General features: G+C 41.1%; 1 protein-coding gene across 3 annotated transcripts in view; it reads left to right on the top strand.

The window, feature by feature from the left end:
* asic2 (acid-sensing (proton-gated) ion channel 2) overlaps positions 1-24,347 on the top strand; it is a 409,078-nt gene that overhangs the window by 5,376 nt on the left and 379,355 nt on the right. The gene's annotated exons all lie outside the window — the stretch shown is intronic.

Below are 24,347 nucleotides of genomic sequence, written 5' to 3'. Positions count from 1 at the left end.
TGAAACGACCAGAAATCCACTATCAGCTGATCTAAGCAGGCGTTCAGGCACATAAGAGGTTAATAGATCTTTGATATATTAAGGAGTCTGGCCATGTAAAGCCTTGAAGGTCAAAACATTAAAATTTTAAAATCAATGTGAAAACGAACGGGGAAGCCGATGCAGGGAGGCTGAAATTTGGCGTTATATGATCTTGTTTTCTTGAACCAGTGATAATCCTAGCAGCAGCAGCAGCAGCAGCAGCAGAGCTCGTTGCATACTCAGACTCCCTCCGACTGATTGTTAATTAAGTCCATCAGTGAGAAACTGACAAGCACGCTGCTTATGTGAATGTTAGAAAAGGGAGTACTGAAGCTCTAATTGCACAATCTTGTTTATCTGCTGATAAGGCCGGTCAAGATCTTCCGAGATGCCTTTTAGACGGCATTGTGAAGGATTTTTGTCGTTGTGTTTTTAAAGGACCATACCGCAGCATCTGTAAAGTTTACCTCATGAACCACAAATCATTGTTACTTAGGGGTTTTTTGCAGAGTTTTGGATGTATTTATTTTTTTCTGGTGTTCCATTATTCAAGCATTTTGGCAGACTCTTCGGCAGTCGTGTAATTTATCACAGTAAACATCAACACATTATTTTTGTTGGTCTGGCACTATTATAGCCTGGTAATGCAGTTTAAGTGCAGATTGATTTTCAAAAGTCTGCACTGCCTTACCTCATAATAATAAGAACGTGACTATGAACAGGGTTGCGGTTCGATGACATTTTAATGAATCTGAATCCAGCGTCCAATCTGCTAATCAGTATTTTTTTAAACTCTTCAAATCCCTGATCGAATCAAATTCACTTTAGCTGTCAGCGAGTGACAAATAACTAAACCTCAAAGATTCAATTTAGATCCGTAATCACTTTGTTGGCTGACAGTTTTAAGGTGAAGGTATAAAGGTCTGATTATGTTTAATAACCTGAACATGAAATGAGCAGCGTTGACACTTTGTTGTAACTTTTTTTACACCTTATTTTTCATGAGTGACTGGATCCAAACACCAGAGGCTCTGATTCACAACTGTTCAAATATCACTATGATATGCATGACATTTTACAGGGTTCACACGATCATGAAAAACCTGGAGGAGTCATGGAATTGTAAAAATAGCATTTTCAAGGCCTTGAAAACTTTTGGAAAATTACTTAATAATCATGGAAAAGTCATAGAAATGTGTTTGAACCCTGATTTTAACTGGGAGATTACTGGGAGATTACTGGGAGATTATGACTTCTGAAACTGATGAGAAGTTGTTAGCTGGATTGTTTAAGCTGAGAAGTGTCGACACGCAGCTTTTGTTGTTGAATTAAACACGAAACACGCAGTCCAGTTCAGGTTTCCGTGTGATGTTACAGAAGGATGTTTCTATTCTCTCACAGACAGTCTCTGGCAGTACAAACACTGGCACATTAACCAGCCGAAAGTAAAATTTTGTCCTGTTATGTCAAGTTATCGTACGTATATTAAAGAATTCTCCGCTCATTTAGCATTGCACTCCAATAAGTGCAGAAACAAAAAAAAAAGGATTAAAATCGATGTAGCAGAACCATAGATATCATCTTTTTTGTTTCACTCATTCTACTTCCTTGTCAAAATGTAGTGCCCACATTACCCACAATGCAATTCAGCTGCCAACACTTGGGTGGTAGCCTCAAGCAGAGATGAGGAGCAGGTAACAGAGGGCTGGTAGCCTCACTTCTTTCTAACTACATATCTGCAGATTTATTTATTATTATTTCAAACTTGTAGTCTTCAGCCCCAGCTGATGTGGACTCAAGTGACATCACTTGAGGCAATTTATCAGATTTCACACAGCTCGCTCTGGAAGCACAGAAGACTTCATATAATTTACTAGTGCTACCCGAGACCTAAACTGCTCCCCGTTAACTATCTACAGCTGCTAGAATCTGTCTGAGACGATAGCGTCGGCTAAACGCTCGCTAACGTTACCTGAATGTTTTGTACTTTGCTGCTAAAAAGAGCGAACCTACTCAAGCGAGTTTCAAGATTCTGTCAATAGATTTTCATATTTGCACAAAAGAAAAGAAGTGAAACCAATGGCTGACTGGAACAGCTGGAAAAAAACACATTGAAAGCTCTCCTCTTATTCCCTCTCTTTATAGAGCAGAGTCATCATATACGTGACACAGGGTGATGTAACGGACAGTGGCCTAACTACTGTAGCAGCCTGACTGTCTTTTTAAATGTACAACACAGTTTGGAGCTGATACAGATCTGTAATAACGAGATGTTCTTCTTCTTTTTTTTTTTTTTTTTTTTTTTTTAGTTCTTGTCAGCCTTAAAAATGACCAGTGATGCATGTACAATGCAAACAGCACTGTAGTAGAGCTGCCTCTGGGATCTAATGCGCTTTGATGAGCTTTTCATTTTGTACAGAGTCGACTCTGATGTCATTAACAGAGCACATCAACGGCATTATCACACCTCAGATGTACATAACGTAAGACATTAAAGCTTGTAGGTCCGTCGTATCCGTTACTGTAGGATTGATATCGTCTTGTTTCATCCTGAGAGACACTCAATGCACAGACACTAATTGGGAAACAACAATGGTGGATCAAACGTCGGCTGTAGTGATTTTCTATTCATGCCTGCAGACTGATGCTTCCCTTGGAGCTCTGATCCATATTGCAGTGAGCTGCAGCGAAGCTACAAGTGAGCATTCCCCCCCCCCCCCCCTCCTTTGCTTAGTATCTGCCGCCAGAACATGTGATTTTCATAATTTCATGTCGTCGAATCTTCGGGGAGTTAACGCAAAGCTAGCACGGCTCTGTCACTGCCTTCCCATGCCTGCCTAGCGAGTCTCCACTTGACTCCCCTTAGTAACCATCTTGCATGTTGTGTGACACGCCTTTGACGTCAAGCTGGGTTCAAAGATAATCATGTTGACAGAGAGGCTACTAGAAGGCACTGTCATCCTCTTTGCCCTCTGCCTGTTGCTACTGCCGAGCTCCTCCTGACTTCTCCTCCACTCCTCTCTGTTGTCGACTCGCTCTCCGTCTCTTCTCTCTCTCTCCCTCTCTCTCTTGTCACTACAGCGACACACCTTCATATCTCCGGCGCCTTCTGAAAAAAAAAAAAAAAAACACCACCACCGCCACGCCCCCACCCCCCCCCCCCCTCCAAAAATAGAAAACCAGCATGCATGAATGCACATAGACACACACGTATTTAGTCACACACACACACACCAAAATATGAGTACACACACACACACACACACAGAGGGGGACGGCATTACCATGACACTCCAGGGACCCGAGTCAGCGTTTGAGTGACATTGTGATGAATGACCGTAGGGAGGATTGCAGGAACACGGGAGTCAGTGTGATGTGACAGATGGAAGTGGAGCAGAGCGCCGCACAAATGGGGGGGGGGGGAGGGGGGGGGGGAGAAACAGCATCAGCGTGCAACGTTTCCATCTATATGCATGTATAATGTGTCACCTCACATAGTAGTTGTCAGATAGCATTTTTATTTCCAAACGTGCAGACGGCTCATCACGTTTAATTTTTATGTTTATACATGAGCGTGTCTGCAACCTGCCTGACATGATTCTTCCTAAATAAGCACTTTGGTACACTTGTTTTTCAAGGATGCCAAAAAAAAAAGGGGAGGGCATATCCCGAGCCAAAACACAGCATCCTCCCATCCGAGCAGAGCTGGTGAACAATACAAAAGCCTGCTTTCACCCTCTTTCAGAGTTTTTTTTTTTTTTTTTGCCCAAACCAGCATCTCTGCGAGGATGCTGAGTGGTCAGAGTACATCTCCATCCCAGTTAGTGTTACTGTGGATCAGTTTTGCAGGCTGTGGTGCTGGAGAGAGAAATCCAGGAAATCGGATTCAGTCCTCATCCACACATGTGTGTCCAAAACAGAAAACTGCATTTGTGGGAGGACTGGACTGATTTTTATTGTTTATCATCTTTAACGAGTATCGTATTACGATGATGGGATTGCATTGTTATTGTACTGGCTTTATTGTAGTGTATGATTTTACAAAATTCTGTCATTCAAGTTAATGATACTAACAAAATGAGTTGCAGGGCAGAAATTTGAAATAGTTTAGAAATAGAGACGTTATTACACAAAGAGAAAATGTCAAGTCAGTTTTATTTATATAGCGTCAAATCACAACAGAAGTTATGTCACTATGGCACTTTTCACATAGAGCAGGTCTAGACTGTACTCTTTAATCTACAGAGATCCAACATCCCCCCCCCCCCGTGAGCAGCACTTGGCGACGGCGGTAAGGAAAACCTCCCCTTTAACGGGAAGAAACCTCGAGCAGATCTAGGCTCTAGGTGGGCGACCATCTGCCTTGACCGGTTGAGAGTGAAAGAGGGAGCGAGAGAGAGGAGAGAGAGAGACACAGAAGCAACAATAATAACAACAATAACAATAATAATAGAAATATAGAGTTATAATGATAGTAGTGGCAGTGGGCGTCAAGTGGGACCACGGGGGCAGCAGGCCTCCCGCAACCGAAGGTCACCTACAAGACGAGAAAGCACAAAACTCCAGGGAAGATGCCGAGTTAGTGACATGCATTAATGGGGCATGAACGCGTACAGATGGAGAGAGAAAGGAGGAGAGAGGAGCATCATGGGAAGTCCCCTGGCAGTTTAGGCCTATAGCAGCATAACTTAAGAGCTGGTCCATAACTATAAGCTTTATCAAAAAGGAAAGTTTTTAGCTCACTCTTAAACATAAAGAGGGTTTCTGCCTCCTGAACCCAAACTGGAAGATGGTTCCACAGGAGAGGAGCCTACTTTTAGAGACTCGAGGATCCACAAGTAAGCCTGTATACTGGGAGCACAGTGTTCTACTGGGGTAACTATGAGCTCTTTAAGATACAATGGTGCCCGACCATTAAGGGCTTTGTAGGTGAGGAAGAGGGATTTTAAATTCTACTCTGGATTTTACAGGACGCTTGTGTAGAGAAGCTAAAACGGGAGAAATATGATCTCTTTTCCTAGTTTTTGTGAAAGTACACCTGCAGCTGCGTTCTGGACCAGATGGAGGGTCTTTAGAGACTTGTCGTGGGGCAGCCTGATTATAAGGAAGTGCAGTAATCCAGCTTAAAAGCTACAAATACATAGACTTGTTTTTTCTGCATCTTTTTTGAGACAGGTGTGTGTTTGTGTGTGTGTGTGTGTGTGTGTGTGTGGAGGAGCTGAGCCTCGCCCTTGATGTAACTCCGTCCCAGACAGCAGAGGACAGAAGCATCACGACTATAAATGACACCAAAACGCAAGAGATTCTCAGTTTTTTTTCTGTTCGTTCAGTTTAAGCCAGATTTTTTATAAATTGCCTCCTCGTTTTGGCAAATATCCACGATATTCTGTGTTGATTCCATTTTTATTATCAAAGTCTGCGATTCTGTCCGTGCTTTCTGCAACAAATGGCTCTACTCTCAGTACTTGTACAGTTACTGCAAAGTTCTTGCAGACCAGAAAGTCTTTATTAGCAGGTGCATCTAATCAAAAACAAAACCCTGCAACTCTTAAAATTCATGAAGGTTTGATTGTTTGTTTTTTGACAGTTTTTGATACTCGCTGCTGTGGATTCATTCTCGTCATGCTCGACAACCAGCCCCTAAAAGTTTGTCCAATCACGATGCGTTAATATTCTTTTCATGTTTGTTCCCTGAATTGTTTTACGGCGGAGGTGAGCCGCTTCACCCGAAGCCAAGACCACCTCTGCTAAGATAATAAAAAAATAAATATGAAATAAAAATATTACCTTCAGAGAAAAAGAGCAGATGAATTATTTCACATATCAACCACTTCGTTAGGAACAGCTGTGCAATCTAATGCAATCCAATATGGCAGACTCTGCCATAAATTCTACTTTTACGAGGCTTATACATTTTCAGTTTTGGTTGACATTGTCAGAAAGGTGATAATTCTACTTTATGTTTATTATTGAGGTCATAGTGGGTGGTGATTCTGTACTGGAGTGCATTATATTGAATGGTGTTCCTAATATTTTGCCCACCTCGTTAACATACACGATGGAAGCAAAATATTAGGAACACTTTTCAGTACATATGTCAACAAAACCTGAAAATGTATCAGCCTCATGAGTGTAGAATTTATGGCAGAGCTGCTGTATTAGATTGCACAGGTGTTCCTAACGAAGTGGCCGGCGAGTGTATTTAATGATTGTCTCAATTGTTTAAACCATCATCTACTAACTGCTTCCTAAACTGATCACGAGACGCCTCAGGGTGTGGGGGCGGCTAACCAACTCAGCCGAATATTTCCCGGAGAAAACGACGCTCTTAATTTGGAGATAAGTGGGAGTAATGATGTCATTATGAGCTGTAGGTCATGTGTGCTACATACATGAATGAATGGACTTCCCCCCTCCCCCGCCTTTTGCCTGTGTTTGTTTTGCCGGCTGCGATTACAACCATGATTAAATGCTGATTGATCACACTGACAAGCCACATCAGTGTCTGCCAGAGTGAATCAGCTCAATGTGCCTGGCCTGCACTCGCTCCATGCTTCAATTATATATATATATATATATATAAATACCCCCGGAGCACTGCAGGGCAGGGAGGACCCTATCACACTCTGAGCCTTAATATGCAACCTGATATCAGCCAGACCCTGAGCTCCGTATCACACAGACACTAATTAGCCACTCGTCTATTCCTCTGACCAGAGCCTTGTTGGAACAGCACCGCAAATGTAATGGTTCTGGCTGTTTACAGCAACAGTAATTAGCCATTACACACAACCTGTGGCCTTACCACTTCACTGGTTGATTATTGTGTGGCTAGAATCTCCTCGCTCTTGCCAGCAGAGCAGCACGAGACTACCGTCAGTGACCCATCAGGGAGGATTGTGTGCTTTCTAATCTGCCCCCCCCTCCAACCCCCCTCCAACCCCCCTCCAGCCACTCCATCTCACTGACTGCATTTTATCACATTCAGATTCATTTCTCAACATTTGAAAGCCCAATGCATCACATTAGGGTTTAGTGGATGTACTGTATTAATCACTAATGTGGCATTATCATGGCATTTTACAGTCCTGGAAGGCATGATGTATGAGTCTCTTAAAAGGGCATGGAAAAGCACCACTGCCACCCACAAGCCCGCCTCTCTAAAACAGCCCAAAGAGGCAGCCGGTAACCTGTGCTATTTAACCGGCTCGGGGAGAAAAGCTGGAGTGCCGCCACAGACAGACAGCTCAGTGTGGATGGCACTTACGTGGTAGACACTGCAGCTGTCTGCAGCGGTGGATTATGGTAGGCTGATGATATAGTGTGTTGACTGTGGTGAGGCTTAAAGGAGCAGTAATTTTTCCTTGAAGGGTTTTCCTCACCCTCAAACAACTTTTTTTTTTTTTGGCTGTACTGAGAATTATCAGCTCAGTGATTAATTAAATGATTAATTTGGTCGGTGTGTAGACTAATTAACTTTCCTGTCCAACAGAAAGGAGTGACCTTAAAGTTGTTTATCCACCAACACTTTATACTCTTTCCTTTTCTTCCTTCATCTTGATATATTCATATTTAGATTGTTTATAGGGAGCTACTGGTGTACACACACTGCAGAAAAGATTTTCTTTAGCCCTGACCTGAGCCTCCCAGGAAGTATGGGGACTAAACAACAACACCAGGAGTGCAGAGGTCCTCTTCTGTGGAGGCAAGCTGGTCTGAACATACAGCAGCTGTGGACATGAAGGGACCAACATGGTGTTGACTGAATTAGTTCATCTTCAACTTGCACCTATAAAACATATGTAATAATGTTTATTTACCCTTTTTATATATGTAATCAAGTTAAGTTAAGTCAACTTTATTTGTGTAGCCAAATATCACAATCTTTACAATCTGTACAGCAATATAACGACCCTCGATTCAAATATGGTAAAAACTTTAACTGGGGGAAAAAAATGAGAAGAAACCTCAGAAAGAGCGACAGAGGATGGATCCCTCTCCCAGGACGGACAGACATGCAATAGATGTGTGTACGGAATAGACCAAGAAATTATAGATGAATTGATAACATATATGAAGAATAACAGGGATTATCCAATCCTGATTTTTGCTCCCAGTGCGGATTAGGGCCTGAAATACTTTGATACGGTATCTGAGTATTAGTAGCGATGTGAAAACGTCTAAACACAAGCAGCCATACAAATCAGCTTCAATAAAATGCAGTTTAAAACCGGCAAAATTATGATTTAAATTAGGATTTGACTAAATATTTATTAAACAAGACTGAATTCAACCAGAGATTTGATGGTAGCTTTCAGTTTTCAAACGTCTGCACTAAAATAAAGTTAGTTGCCCAGCTTTAATCCTCATCTATGACCTTAGATATTGAACATCTGTCAATATTCAGTCCAATATTCATTTTTTTCTACTTAGTCCTTCTTCATGGGGCACACCTAGCTTACACTGAGCTATTTCTATATGTTTCTAAGCTGTATAGCTACAGTATAGTATAACAGCTTTCCTACAGTATTTTATATAATATCGGTGAACAGAGGAGTGTCATTATGGATCAGTTGTAGCAGAAAAATGTGGATTTAGATTTAGACAGCCTCTCTCTTTAAGCCTCAAATGGAGTTCAAATAGAGTTTCAGCCAACAGCAGCACTTAAGAGGTGTAGTTCAACTGCAAAATGTCACAGAAGTAGACAAGAAAATTACCATATTGCTGGATTTTGTTTAATTTATTTTGTACGCCCCGCTGTTCATTTGTGGGTCAAAATGCTCGCACAACACTGTACACTGCACTGCATTTCAGCAGCGGCGGTGCAGGGAGGGAGGGGGGCAATGGTTTGGAAAAGGATTGGCCCTGATCCTGTAGTTCAGCTCATGACATACCTAATATATTTATTTTATTTCTCGGCCAAATTAACTACCTAGTGGTCCTTAAAGCAAGACATAAAAAAAAAAAAAAGGAAGAGGTTTATGGCAGAGACGGAGAGCTGTGTCGGTGACTGAGGAGAGGAGAAGTCGGGACACGAAGTCATGGCTTGTGTCTAGGATGTTGGCTGGTATTCACGCCAGCAGAGACAGAAGAGGAAGTTGGAAGAGATGAGAGGAGCACGGCCCATTACCTCAGCAGCCTGTCTGGAGACCCACTTCATCACAAGAGGAGGAGGAGGAGGAGGAGGAGGAGGAGGAGGAGGTGGAAGGAGTGTTGGTGTTTTTGTTCATGAGTGTGTTTTAATGTGCTGGAGGGTATGTTTATATTTCGTGTGTGTGGTTTTGTGTTGTAGTGTGCTGTCGCATGCAGTGAGGCTTAGCTTGTTCTGTGTGTGTGTGTGTGTGTGTGTGTGTGTGTGTGTGTGTGTGTGTGTGTGTTACAGCTTCTCAATGCATTTGGCCATCAGTTGCTTTCAGCAGATATTGACTAATGGTTATGAAACCCAAAGGTCAACTGGCTACAATTGTCTTGGGTTGTTTGGATGCCACAGAGTGAAAATGGCGAGCCGTTCGCTTCTCCTAGCTAACGTCCGAGAAACGCTGTGTCTCGCATGATAATGTTATGCTTTATTGATCCGTTGTGAAAATCCTCTTTTTGTTAATCTAGTTCTGCAGACAGTAAGGTCAGCCGCAGAGCAGCATCCTTTGACGTGATAAGAAAACAGCGACTTACTTAAAGGCCCTTCAACTTGATGATTTGAATAACGGATGCATCGAGAAACAGTCTGTGTGACCACTCGGTTGATTTTCCAGCTCCAAACTGTAATAATAATAATAATAACATTTTATCTGTTTAAACTGTATTAAAGCTCGGAGGTGATTGTGCAGAATTACATCTGAGGAAATTGCAGAAATGTAGGCTGCTCACATCACATTGAATCAATGTTTTGGTTAGAAAATCAAAATTGGTTTTTGGTTGTAGTCGTAACTTTTCTAAAATAGAAAAATCATTCCAAGATTCACATTAGGTATGCTCCGGTGTGCTGCAGTGTGTTAACAGTTTCCGTCACTGTCAGGTCCTCTGATGAGCTATCAAAATATCCTGAGCTTGAACAAACTGTATAACCAACATGTCGTCTGGGCTCACCACACACGTGCACACACACTTTTTGGAGTTGTTGTTATCATAGACTAATGAAACTACTGTTGCTGCCTACGAACTTCCTCTTTAGGGGCATGGATGTATTATAAAAGCTGGATACCAAACCGAAAATGAGAATAAGAATTGCCTCGGCTGGCGCATATGCCAAAAAATAGCTTCCGGGTTTGCTTCTGCGTCGTGCCGCCCACTGAATATGCACAGCAGTGTTTCTCCCTCTCATAGACTTTACATTGTGATGATGTCATAGATATTTAAATTGCTTTTCTCATCTTTAGGAAAGTTTTACAAATATAAAACCTCCATGGATCAAAAACTCATAAAGGAAAGAGTCATAATTGACCTTGTTTGCAGTTTGAGGTGTCTCTTTTATAATGATGGTCTCTGGGGAAAATGTTTTTTGGGCTGCAGGGGGATTTTTTTGCTGCCATACTGCAAGTGACCACTGGGAAAAAAATGGCTGCAAGGCTGAGGGTTGGAGGCCTATCCAGCTCTTTCAATACATCGTTAACTAAGAGTCCAGCAGCAGCCGCGGCAGCAGCGTAGCTTTGTGTGAGCAGTGTGGCAGCAGTAATTATATGGGTGCCTTGGATGTATGCTGCAGTCAGGGGGGAGTACGGCGTGTACTTTTGTTGTACATGTATGAGTTTGGCTGTCTCAACTAGCTCGCAGGCTTTGCTTCATTTATGGGAATTTCATATAAAAAGGAAAGAAAGGAGAGAAGAAGACAGAGTGAGAGAGTGAGCAATAGCACTGAGGATACTCTTAGTTGTTTATTTGGCAGGGATACACTAACCAAAATATTTTTGATATTAGCTAATGTCCCTAACAGAGGTTTAATGCACCTGTTGTAAGTCACTTTGGACCAAAGCGTTTGCCAAATGAATGTAATTTAATTCAACATTATGTTGTCCATTTTTTATTGCAGCGTGGATATAATCCAAAATTAGAAAGACACCATCACTGAAGAAGAAACCTTGGAAATTAATAAGTATTCTGTCGGTGTGAAAGGTTTCCATGGACGTTTTATTTTAAATCATGATACTTATGGCTGTGTTACGTCATAAATTTAGTCTTATTTACATTAGACTTGCTTTATGATGTGTTATCATGTGTGAGTGTATTTTTTTTAATTGTCACCTGTGTGGACCCCATGAAGAATAGCTGCTGCAGTAACATAGCGGGGGGTCTTGATAAACAGACGACTAAACAGACAGTAGATAGACATGCAGTTCTGTTTATACTACACTGTACAGTTTACACAGCCTGAGATTATAACTTAACCTTTACTCAGTTAAAAATATCAGCTCATGAAACTCTCCCACACATAATTAGCCAGCAGTGTTGGGCAAGTTACATTTAAAATGTAATATATTACAAATTACTAGTTATTTTCATATGAAAGCAATAACTGTCAGTGTAGAGTAACACGTTACTTATTACACTACTTCACCAAAATAACCACAGAAGCATGATTCGGCATTATAAAATGGAAGAGTGTGATGTTGTTTCGGGTAATCAAAGCACAGAAGCTCAAGTTTATTGCAGTTCATTATAAATAAAGTGGTGGGTGATATGGTATAGCCTAGTGACGGCGTAGGCATGAAACAGCAAGCGTGAGAGCCCGTCTTCTCTTTTTGTTTTCTATTATGTGTGAAAGCAACATTCAGGCAGTAGCCTAAACCTTGGCTAGATATAATGGCCTTTTAGGTCTATTGAAAAACTCCAATAAAATATCCAAAGTAATAGTTCATGGTCATTATAAAAACAGCTTAATGTAAGAGGTGCAGCGGAGGCTCACTGCTTTATACAATAAATAACAATCACTCTCAGGATCTGAATGTGGGAATCAAAAAAGCTTGCGGCTACATTGCAGACATAGGAAGCTTTAGAACAGAAACCCGTATAGAACAATTAAATGGCCTAGACCTTTATAACACACTGGGATAGGCAGGCAGAGAAAGGATTTGTCTGATAAATTATGACATAGGGATAAATATTTTTAATTGTAGGCCTATTCATATGAAACATAATAGACCTAGACCCTTCTATAATGTAGCCTATAATGACATGACAAGACATAGAATCTCTTATTTGATGCTATTTTTATTATTATTAAGGTTCACAGAAGAACGAGGTATAAACATATGTGATTTCAAGAGTGAAAATAAAAGTGCGCTTGGAAGATTAGGCCCATACAGCCACCAGATAGGGCCTATTTTACAAACCAGTATGTTACGAGGTAGGCTAAGCATGGGACCAACACAACGATGAATGACTCATCATTATGAAATATGGCTCATTTCAGTCCCACGTGGAGACTTCACAAAGAACTCAGGCTCGGCTATATTAAACACACCTAGATTATGTTAATATGTAGGTTAAGCGTTGCCTAAAAATACAAAAAAAGCCCAAAAAACACAGGTTAAACAGAGGAAACCTACAGCTGAACAAAGGCTGATAAAACTATTGAAGGCATTTAGTCTAGACTTATACCTATACAGCCCATTCCATACTACTAAAGTACCTGTCACAGTGCATTGGGAGGTGGTTTTGTTTTGGGGTGAGCACAAAACTCCCAAGACTGAAAAGTCTTTAGACTGGTGGACTTGATGGTGTTGGGGCATTATAACGGAGTGTGATTTTCTTTAATTCTTCTTGAAACTGGTGCAGGCTTTCCTCTGTAGGGGCAGATTTGAGATAATCCATCATATCTGCCTCCACGGACATGGTGCGTGTTGGAGTAAGTGGTGTAGGGCTGGGTTTAAAAAATTGATTTTTCCAACTAAAAATGATCCTTCCTTTAAAATTTTCCGATATTGATTTATAAAATCCGAGATGGATCTGTGAATATTTGCCTGTTCCAGTGGATTTTAACTCCAAAATGAATCCAGACATCTGCCTTTAAGGCTTGTAGAGAATTCCCTCAGCTTCCCTAGACATAGATTGCACTTGACTATTATGTTGTTGTCCTTTTCCTTGGTAAACTGAAAGTAATGCAGCCATCTCAGCCATGAATTTTGGAAACAGGAAATTCTTCGGGGGATATAATATTTTTTTCTGGGGGCAGAATGGCAGTGTGGATGAATTCTTAAAAAAAACCCCACTTAACTCTGGGTGGTAATGCGTTACTTGACATAATAACTGTAATAATATTACTGAAATTCTACGAGTAACACATTATATTACTGTAACGTGTTACCCCCAACACTGATAGCCAGCACACTCTGAGAACACATACTGCTGACACTGCATTAAATTTGAAAAGAAGTTGCAAGGTGTCCTTTTGCCAATATCAATTAGTATTCGGATGGGATAAGTTCTACACAGCTGTGCAAAATTGGGAACAGCAATCTTCTCAATAAGGCAGTTGAGATCACACGTATTCTGAAAATTAATCTGTAGTGAGGAATTAGTCGCACCTGTATATCTGAAACTGGGCTAAAAAGCCTTGCACTGTTGCAGCAATAGTGATTGCCGGTCTGCTGACAGAAGGAGTATCGATTTGAAGCATTTGATTTTAAATGGAGGTGGAACAATGTACTGAACAGGCGATGTGAAGCTGAGCGTCATCCATCACTTGTCCTCTACATTGGATGACTTGCTTAATTTAGCTTTTCTGCTATAAAAATGCGGACATGAACAATTCCTCTGCAGCTCACTGGCAGCTCTGTGGTCAAACATGTGATTTCATACTGTCTGCAGACATACCGTGTCTCCTGCACTCTCTCTGTCTCCTGCTCTTGTTTTCTACTACCTTTCATGTCTCAGCCTTCTTTCCCTGTCCATAATTTACCACGTAGTGTCTGATCTCAGCACTAGATGCTAAAACCTGACTGGCTGGTGTCGGAAAATCACATGCCCTCCTTAAACAGGCTGACAGACTATTTTCGACTCCCCCTTTTTGTCCACCTGTCTTTTTCTCTTTAATCTCTGTAAGCTGCCCAGGAGCTCTTTTGATCTCAGTGTTCAGACTCACCTGAGAGCTGTGTGTGCTCTGGGCCTCATTTGTTTGCTGTTGCAAAGAGATTTAGGTGGCTTTAATGAAAAGTGACCACTGCTTGAATGGATACCTTGATATGTTGGGTTGCAGTGACTTAAGTTATTTTAGCTAAGCTCTTGTCACTCTTTGGGAGTGTAGGGAAGGACTTCTTGCATACTGCAGTTGACTGTGGAATCAAAACTACAAGCTGGCAAACTTTTAACTGATCAATTATCAGTCAAACCTTCACAAAATATAATTAAATGCTTCATACTGTTGAAAAAAACAAACTTTTTTTTACCTCACAAAGGAATTTATCAGTTTTCTGAAATACCAGACTAAGACTTTAAATGTCAAGATATCCCTAAAACAGCTCCACCTGCCAGTGCTAGCCCTTCCTGCCTCTAGGTACGGCTGCTGTCCTGCTGGAAAGGTACTTACTCCGGTGTCAGGACAATGTCCGTTCTTTTTTGTCAAAATGATGCTTGTGTGCAGGGCAGTGTGACTTGAAATCACAGACATTGCCCCCACAAGGCCAAAGTTGGATTGATTCTCTGTCTCGGCTATTTCTTTGTTCGACCAGGGCCGTTTTTTTCACTGTATGTTGGACTGAGTGCGTCATTGTAGAATTATAGCTAAAGGCTAAAGGCAGGCAGCTGTTCTCAGAAAAAAAAAAAAAAGCTCTGACAAACCAACTGCCCAGCACTAAATGGCAGATAGACAAAGTTAGCAACTAGCTGGTGATCATTGTGAAGCATTTAGTAGCTAAAAAGCCAGTTATTACCTTAAGGAGTTGGTGGAGAACAAAACAGAGGTAAAAGGAGAGCGAGTACTAAATCAGTCAGGTGGCCAGAATCACAACTCCAAATGAATGCTAATGTTGCACCGTGTCTGCTAGATGTCTGCTGGAACTGTTTGCTAACAGGTTTGCACCCTAACCCCTATTCTAAAAGGTGGATATGTCAACATTGTGTTCTCAGCTGCTCTGAATGCTTTGTTTGCTGTTGGTACCTCTACTTCCTCTCCGTGATGACATCAGATTGTTCACGCATGCTCACAGACAGCCGTCCGTTCCATAGTCTTAATTGCTAAGGTTGTTGCTAATGTTGTTCCATGGGTTGCTCATGCTGTCCAATTGTATATTTCGGATCAGATTCAGGCTCGAACACGTACAGATGATGAACGTGGGCTGATACACGAAAATGAATTCAATGGGTTTTATTTCTATGAAAAAAAGAAAAAACAAGGATGGAAGTGGTGGGCAAGTAATGTAATTGATGTATGCCCGAATGCTGCCTGACATTCTTTCTTATTTATTTGTGATGAGATGTTTTAATTTATGTTTTGGTTGACTAACTCTACAGAATCTGCATAATTGACTTGTACTTCAATTTCCCACGATCCCATTTGGCAAGCCACAAAGAGGGAGTGTGAAATCATTGCTTTGAAATAGGGATGGATGTCAGTTTTGGTTAATTTTGCTTTCAGACTGACACCCATTAACTAGTAACTAAGCAGTTAATTTTTAAGAAACATTGTGCTGTGTGACTTTATATCTGCGCCGTAACGTCTTTCAGAGCACACAAACACTGTAAACACACCTGTCACCTGCCCAGCACGGTGCTGTTAAACCAGACACCGCAGCTACACCTTATTTTTATACAGTCTATGGGCTACACACAGCACGGCACGGCTATGCTACCCATGCTAGTCATGCTAACTAGCTGCTTGCCGTCATTCAGGTTGGTAAAATGGATCCGTCACGTCTTTTTGTATCTCAGGGTTGGTGCTCCTGTCAATGTTGGAGCTTCCGTGTGAGACGCTTCAGTCAGTAAATGTGTGTTTTTAAAACCTATTTCGGGGCTGCGCTCACTCTCAGACCTGCAAGGTACTGAAATTTGGTACCAATTGATCCAACGTGAAGTAATGAGTTCAGTACCAAACCCTAGAATGCAAATGAACCTATAGACCGACATGCATAACCGATCAAAAATACTTGAATCAAAATTGTGCATATGGTCTTGTAAATGTAATGCCCTTAATTTAATACACAACATGTCTTATGAATGTGTTTTGGATTCTGGTCTGTTGTTACTAATATCAGAAATTGATATCTGTCTTTTACTGTGCCTCTTAATCATTGTGTGTTGAGAGACTCACCCCAAAAGCCTGATGTTTGCTGCGGTTTTAAATATTTAGATTTTATTCTGCCGAGACCTAGTCATGTCTCACTTCTAGCTGCCTCTGCTGCTTCCTTCTTTGGGTTGGCAGCTGCACTGTGGAAATAAAGCAATGCCTGCATGAACAACAATGTCTTTACCCACTGTTATCATGCTTGGTATGTGTTTGTGTAATTAGAAACAGTTGACCAAATGGACCGTGTTAGTCTAACCTCTGCCTCCTCAGTCTTCTCCTCTCCATTACAATCTCCCCAGACCTTTACCTGCAGGTGAGCAGTCTGTAAAAAAGAAGCACAGACCAGCAGCATAAATCCTGTCACCATGGGGACACCAGAGATAAACAACACAGCGGCATGAAAACACAAGTTGATAGCACAGGCAGCGCGCAGCATGTTCACTGTTTTCTCACTTAGAGGAAAATAGAAGCATCTGCCTGATGAAATGCTCTTGTGTTTACCGAACATCCTGGTAGAAACACAAAAACATTTGATAACAGATTGATCTCAAATGTTGTTTGATACGCTGTCTGGCATAACGCTGAACTTCTGACTTTCCATATAATAGGCCAGTTGTTTTTTTTTTTCGATTCACCAGCGCTTGGAGCATCCTTTGAGAACTAATTTGGATGAATATTTTACCCAGCTTAATCCTTTCTTAAATCTCTGCATCACAACTACAAGGATTTCTCTCAATGGTTGAAGTTAGATTTGAAAGAAAAGATTCAAATGTGTTGCAGATGTATTAGATCTTTGGCAAGTTTTTTTTACAAATCACACAGCAGCACAAACAAATTTGTTAACTTGTTTATCTCTCTTTTCTCTGTTTCCTGTTTCTCCTTTTTTCTTTTTTATCTCTATTTAGTGTCTCTCCATCTAATAATATCTTGCTAAATTTGTGCCAGTCCTTCCTTATTTACTTTCTTTCCTTCCTCAGCATTTCTGCTTTGGCAGTTGCCGCCTCGCTTTCCCTCATCATTTATTATTCAACGAGTGGTTGCTTGGATGTCCACGAATCTGGATCCAGACTTCATCCTGAGATACTACATGCGGCACCGTAGGGCGACTCGCACCATCAGTAACTGTCTCTATCATGTCATGCTACAACAACACTTCCCGTACCTCTGGCGGCGATACCAGCTGGTGTTCCCGACGAGTCGAGTACATGCCTGTGAAGAGAACGTTGCCAGCTCATCGTCAGCATCGTAAAGTGATATGGGAAGGTCTGCGGTTGTAGTATTTGACTTGTTATGAATATGTACTGACAGAAGACGAGCAGGAGAGGCAGCGTTTAATCTGGGATCTACATGGACGTTTTACTCAGCGTGAGAACGACTGGCAGGCAGGCAGACGGGCAGACGGGCAGGCGGGGGGGGATGGAGGAGTGGAGGAGCAGGGTGAGCTCAGTTTTGGTGTCAGCGGCCTTCTTCCAGCCCGCTGTAGCATTAACGTCCAAAGTGGTGCTGTCTCACGCCTGGCTGACTGCATGATAACGACAGGATGAGTGCAGGAGATGGGCAAAGTTTTGTGTGGTTGTTTGTGTCAGACAAACAGAAAGAGGAAGTGAATGTGTGCAGCTTCTGTTGGCAACATAAGCACTATTGTAGAATAATACATACTGTGATATGCAGGACTGCAACGGATGATTATTTTCATTATGAATTAAACAGTTGATTACCTTTTCAATTAACTGTTCCGTCTTTTTAATGTCAGAAGAAAGTGAAATATGCCATCACAGTTGCTCAGAGCCCAAAGTAACATCTTCACATTTCATTTCATATACACATACACAAGCAGACATAGTATGTGTATATATGCACCATTGTTCCTTTCTTGAAAATATTTGGCACTTTAACAAGGGATATATTAACATAAAACTTCTGCCTTTCTTTCTCCTCCATCTAAATACCCATAATTCTCTCCCCCATCCTCCCTTTCACCTTACCTACCAATACCATGTCCAATGAAATCCATAAATATGCGTGTCGGTGTTGTGTTTGTCCGTCAGAAGCTCTGTCACAAATTGACATATTTTACGTTAAACTTTTAGATCCTGGTTGGCTTACCTGTACGTTTTAACAAGGTAAAAGATATTAGTCACCAGACTTTTGCATCTTAAGTTAGCTGTCAGCCTACTGGACTGCCTCGACTGCTGCTTTCTTAGCTAGGTTTGTTTTTAGCCTGGTGGCTAGACTAGCTGGTTGCTTTTACTGAGGATTTTAAGCAATTTTACCTTTTGGATTTTACTCCTCTATCCTTGGTTGAGGGGCTTGTAGGACGGTGCTTGAGTGTTGAAGATAGAAGAGGTTTCTGTAATTTAAATGGACTTTACTCATCCTCTCCAGTCTTGGGCTTCCACTGGAGAGACTGGACTGCTACTAGGCTTGTTGCAGGTCTCATTGACGATGGCCATAGCAGATGAAATCTCCAATATTAAGACTCTCCTCCATTACAAGTCTCATAAATGATCTCCTCCAGCGGCAGTCACTGCTCCAAGACCGCTTGGCCTCCTTGGAACTGCCTGGTGGTGGGGCTCCAGATGCTGGTAGCCTCCCACCAGCTGGGTCTCAGTTGCACCGAAGAATTTCGCTTCTCCTGGTGAACGTGACATCACTGATGATCTACTATGCTCCAGCTTCTATGCACCGCTTCAGGAGTTAGCAGATTGCGTGCTCTCCTTGCCTCTACCTGAGCTCACTACCCCGGAGGGACGGCGTAGGTGTCCACAATCTTGTCCCTGGAAGCGCTCTGTCCAAACTCCTTTGTTTCAACCCCCAAAGTTGTTTGTCCTTGGAGCAAGTGGTGTCGCCTGTCACCCAGTTTAGCCAAGCTGGGTACCACCTCAGCTGCTCTCAGTTCGCCTCCTGCTGAAAGGACCACTGCCCCCCAGTCAAGTGCCACCGCCCCCTGCCTCACCTAGGTCGGCTACTTCTGTCACCCGCCAACTCCCTTCCAACCTTGCAGTTTAGCTCTGGGCCTGAAATCTTGGCATTGGACGACTCCATCGTAAGATTGGTTAAACTCCCATCCATTGTAATAGTACATGCCGGAACTAATGACGTCATATCTAGACGATCAGCCAAGTTGCACTGGGACATTGAATCACTATGCTCCACAATCGAGAGTCTGAGAAAGAGCTGTGTAATGTCTGGCCCCATCCCTACTCTTTCAAAGAACGTTGAACATTTAATCATCTTTTTAGCCTCCAACAGTGGCTGCTAAATTTTTGTTTGGCAGCGGGATATAATTTTATCAGCAGTTTTAATTATTTCTGGACTTCTACAGAATTGACAGCCTTCACCCAAATAAGAAAGGGAACCAAGCAACTAGTCTCTAATTTTATCCATTTTATAGCTTTTGATTCTTTCCGACACACACCTCAGCATGACCCTTTCCACAATTCAGCTTCTCTTCAGAAAAGCCCATTGTACAACAGTGGGGGTTCCTGCTGGCCTTTTTGTGTGATTTTAAAAGTACCATTTCCGTTTGTGACCAGCGACGGAAGGAACTGGTGTTCAGCAACCCATCTCTCTCCCAGTATGGTTGCACCATCTAATCTAATTCACATTCCCTGCCGGCCTATGTCTCCTCCACTGCCTTCCTCCCAAAATGCCAAATATATTCAAGATCTCTGTTAAATAAGTCATATGTGTGTAATGATTTCATTTATTACAGCATTTGGACATGTTTATTATAACAATCGTTGGTGCAACCTGAGGATTTTACTCCTCTAATAGAAGCCTCTCCCCCTGGCTACTCTTTTTTTTTTCCACCAACCTAGACTTTTGGGGAGGGAGAGACGGGTAGCTGCTTTATCTCGGAAATAATTTCAATTTTTCTTGTATTGTCATAGGACTGTTTTCCTCTGTCTGTGCCTTCTAGTCTACAGACCCCTCGAATCTTCTCTTGGCTTTGTAAACAAATTCTCAGAGCTTTTATCAGTAATCCTACCCAGAAATGAGAGGTTTTTAATTTTAGGTGATTTTAATATTCATGTCTGCTGCACCTCTAACAGTCCAAGTGCTGAATTTCTATCCCTGATTGATTCTTTTAATTTATCTCTCTCACCTGCCGGGCCCACTTATTGTCAGGGCCATAGTCTTGATTTTGTTTCATCTTATGGTCTTACATTATCTGACTTTACATGTTCTGATCCTAGTATTTCTGATCACTATTGTGTATGCTATAATTTGGTTTTATGTCTTTGTTTTAACTGCTCATATACAGAGTTTTTAATTCTACCTCTGCCAATATTTTGAGTAAAGCCTTTAATACTATCCCTTGTGAGATAAAGCCCTTATTATTAGTGGATGAGCATCTAACTAATTTCAATATCTTCTGCGATTTACGTCCTTGACGAAATAGCACCATTTAACATAGAAGTGCCACGGGGTAAAATTGACTCGTGGCGGTTTTTCAGTAGTATGTTACTATGTTTTAATAAAATATTCATGTCCCCCAGTCTTCGGCTTTTCCTAAAATAATATTGTGTAGGACCCTCTATTGTTAAAAATAGTGAAGATCAATCCAGATTTAAAAACACAGCCATTTCTACCTCGAAGCACCACCAGGTAAAATTCACCTGTATATGAAAATGCATTTATTTCCATGTGGTTTATGTTTGAACATTCCACGTTGCTAGGCGACAGCATCCGTTGGAGTGTGTGATCTGACAACTACTTCAAGTCATAATTAAATTATAAGACCAGAGGAGAATGACCTGCAAAAAAAAAAAAAAAAAAAACCTTTGCCAAGTGCCTTAAGTGCAGGAAAGCTGTCTGTGGAAAATGCACAGTCAAGATGCTGAACGTCTGCTCGAAGTGTGTTTGAGGGGACACGTAGTTTTCAAATGATGGTGATTTAGCCTACTTATGACCGTTCATTGTGTGTAAAACTTATTTTTAGTTAATTGATTACTCATTTATTTTTGTTTTGACATGTTGCCTTTTATTGTTTACAGGCTATTTAGCCTAATTTGCCCGTTGCCTTACTCTGTTTTCGTGAATGAGCATTAAAAGAGAAATATATATGTATATATGTGTTATGATGTTCTAAATTAACAGAAGCTTTAATGGTTACCTCAAGTTTCTTGGTGATGTTCTCTTATTCACACATTGTTGAAATGCCTACATTGGTAATTGATTAAGTGAAATTATGCGCTTGACTTTGTCATGTTGATTTTGTTGTGACATTAAATCACCCATAAGTGCGGTGGTTGTTTATTGTTATTATTGTGGCTCATTATTGTCCATTTGGGGTATTTAGGCTACTTTGGTAATTTAAATAACATGGGTTATCTCATTATGTAATGAATGACATTTTTATAACAATATCACACCATCCACATATGCAAATATTTCCTTCTAACACCCATTTTCATTGTCATTTTAGACTGAATTATACTGATGGCCATGCAAAGCGATGAGTGTTCTTAAATATACTGTTATAAAACAAGAGGACCAAAACACAGGTGATGATTAAACAAACTCATTTCATCACTTTAGACATTCCTTTATGAAGACAATACTTTAATTTAGTGACAGGGTACATTTTCTAGTATTAGGGTGCTTTCACGCCTAACTTGTCCGGTTTGCCAACAATGAACTCAGATCCGTTTTCCATTAGTACGATTAGTCAAGCAGACACTGGTGTGGTTCGTTTGTGGTGTGAAAGCAAACGAACCAACCACAAGATTTTATGATAGCAGATATGTGATTTTAGCATTATTTCAAAAGCTACACTATGACCATCTGCCGATCGTGAAATCTGTTCAGCAAGCAATCTTATAATTGATCTGTATAAGTCATGTATATATTTATGCAAATCATTTAGTAACCATGGTAACATGTATGCACATCAGCGACGGTATTTTCCCTGATTAATAGGTCAAAAGCTGTTAAAACTGTTGTGCTTGTATCCTACTCTGTGTACTTTGTCAGTTCATTAAGTCCATTAAAAAGTGTGTGACAGTGATACTACAGTAATAAACCTTGAATAATTAACGTACACAACGCCTCCTTTTTGTCCTGTCTCTATCTGTTAGTCATGATTATGAACATGTGGTTGATTTGCAGTCTAATAATACTAACAATGCTCATAATTAATTATTTCTTTGTGAGCTCGTTGTGATTTTTTTATAATGATGCACTGATGATGCAAGACAACAATCGCCAAAACCGTCCAACGAGTTACCTGTCAGTCTGTATAACTTCATGTTTACTCCTCTTGTTTTGTTTGTAAAAAGTCAGTGTGAACAGGAACCGGACCAGAACTAAAATACAACAGTGTATCATTTTTTTCCTTTGGTCTGGACCAAATGAACTGAACTACAGGTGTGAAAGCACCCTCATGCAGAAAATGCGGTAGCCAGGTGCACGGGTATATTTTACCCGTTTGCGGTTTTAGGTATATAGGGACCCCTGATGGTTCTAGTGTTAAAACCAGGAAAACCAAATACATACAGTCTCAGCCCCGAATAAATGAAAACATTCATGCTTGAAAACGCAAATGTCGTAAGGCAGAGGATCAGTGGAAGGCGTCAAAGCTCCTTGGTCACCATGAGGACCTTAAGGCTCTGATGAAGCTCTTTAATGCTGAGGTTAAAAACTCCAGACACGCCCACTTTTCCCATCTCATTGAATCTAATATTTCTAATCCCAAGGTGCTTGTAAGCCATGCCACTGATGCTCCCCATCCCTGCTGTAGACGCTACTCTTGAAACCTGCAATGAACTTTTTTACCTCACCTGTAGATCCCCCATCAGTTTGTTTACCTGTTAGACCTAAAACTCGTTTTGATCTCTTCAACCTTATCTCTCAACCTACATTGTTAGAAATTGTCAACAAAATGAACCCCTCATCCTGTCCTCTGGGCATTGTCCCCCTTTGATTTTTTTAAAGAACACAATTTGTCCTTTCATTCTGAACATTTTGAATAGCTCCCTTTCTTCTGGTACTGTGCCCCAAGAAACACAGATTCAATTCAAATGATTTCAACATTTTTAGAACTATTTGTAAACCTCTCTTTTAGCCAAAGCCCTGGAGAAGATTGTTGCAAATCAACTTGTAGCCTTTATGAATGATAAATCTGTGTTTGAATCTTTCAATCAGCTTTTAGATCTCAACACGGTACAGAAGCTGCCCATTCTGAAGGTCATGAATGACTTGCTTTAAGCTGCTGACACTGGACGTCCCTCCGTTTTAGTACTCCCTGGATCTCAGTGTAGCGTTTGACACAGTTGATCACACCATCCTCTTGTTCCATTTAGAGCAATCGGTGGGCATCAGTGGCGCAGCCCTTGAATGGTTTAAGTCATACAGGCAGGACTTTCTGTGTTGGTATTGGTGAGTCTATTCTCAAACTGTTTTGAAGTGGATATCTATCATCTGGGCATTTTTAAAAGGGTCAAGAATCCCAACGGCAACCTTTTCTATCCACACACTGAAAACCAATCCTCTTTGGCAACTTTTGAAGGTGATTTCAGCACAATCATCTATTCATCTTGAGACGGATCTAACAACTCTGGCAGCACATGTAACTGGCAAGCCACAGAAATGATGAAATGGTTCGTTAGTGATTTTGGTTTTTGGCAATCATAGAAGACCAAACCAACTGCTAACAAATATAATTCTTTCTCTCCCCAGTTGACCAAACATATTCCTACAAAAACATCTTTTAAACAATTAAACACATCTTTCTAGAATAACACCATGAGCCCAGGCCTTTCACATCTAGGCGGCATTGTGAGGTTCCTCAGGGTTTGATCCTTGGCCCGATTCTGTTTACCATTCACATGCTACCTTTTGGACATCTCATAAGATCACACAACATCAATTTTCATTTTTATGCAGATGATACCCAGGTTTACCTCAGCTGTGACCCGAATAACTTCAATTAATTTTTTTCATTTATAAACTGTCTCAAGGACATTCATAAGTGGATGGTTTAAAATTTCTTTCAACTCAACTCAAAAAAGACTGTGATAATTCTATTTAGCACTGACTCCTCCACCACTCAAATTACAAAATACTAGGTTCATACTCTCAGCTTATTACTCTCCAGTGTAGAAAC

Source organism: Thunnus albacares, chromosome 17 (genome assembly GCF_914725855.1).
Source record: "Thunnus albacares chromosome 17, fThuAlb1.1, whole genome shotgun sequence".
Classification (NCBI taxonomy): domain Eukaryota; kingdom Metazoa; phylum Chordata; class Actinopteri; order Scombriformes; family Scombridae; genus Thunnus; species Thunnus albacares.
This window is presented reverse-complemented; position numbering and strand designations above follow the sequence as displayed.